This window comes from Dermacentor andersoni, chromosome 5, assembly GCF_023375885.2.
Source record: "Dermacentor andersoni chromosome 5, qqDerAnde1_hic_scaffold, whole genome shotgun sequence".
Classification (NCBI taxonomy): domain Eukaryota; kingdom Metazoa; phylum Arthropoda; class Arachnida; order Ixodida; family Ixodidae; genus Dermacentor; species Dermacentor andersoni.
In genome coordinates, this window is record NC_092818.1 from 93131713 (window position 1) to 93132282 (window position 570).

The 570-nt window shown below is 38.2% G+C and overlaps 1 protein-coding gene across 1 annotated transcript in view; it reads left to right on the top strand.

Moving 5' to 3' along the window:
• The window catches only part of LOC126530867 (uncharacterized), a 9060-nt gene extending 8868 nt beyond the window's left edge, over window positions 1-192 (top strand). Inside the window, exon 2 of the mRNA XM_072288092.1 lies at window positions 1-192. This exon is cut by the window's left edge and continues 1203 nt beyond it. The gene's annotated coding sequence lies outside the window, so the exon portion shown is untranslated.
• The last annotated feature ends 378 nt before the right edge of the window (window positions 193-570 follow it).

Sequence of the window (570 nt, forward strand, 5' to 3'; positions counted from 1 at the left end):
TTGCGGTCGTCCTCTAAACAGTTTTTTTTTTCCCTGCCATGGTTTACCTTCGCAGACAATGGACGCACTGCGAGAAGGCGTGCGCTTATTATGGTATTCGTTTGCCCTTCGTTCCAATACGCTGCAGAGTAACGTGTAAGCAAATGTACGCTAATTACTCAGGCTTTTCAATAAAGGACTTTCTCATTCTTTCGCGCTCGAAAGCTTACTTTTCTTTAAAAAAAAAAAAGTTTACCGTGGGGTTGTAAATGGTGTGAAATCGATTTTGGAGCCCTCCCTGCCCCCCAATAGTTAGAAAATAAAAGAAAGAAAAAGAAAATTTCTTTAAGTGCAGCTGAAAAGTTTTCGTTCATCTTAAACAAGAGGTAGTACAATTCATTCAGTCGATACGCTCGTCGACAACAGTCTAAGCGAAGCCCCCATTTAAGTGCACAACGTGGCATATTCGTGAAAAAAAAAATGCAGATATGCATTTTTACCAATAATTGCTACACTAGATTTATTACTTTTATACGTCTATACAATATATATAATACTCTCTGCTATTAAACCAAACCCAAAAGCCGACAA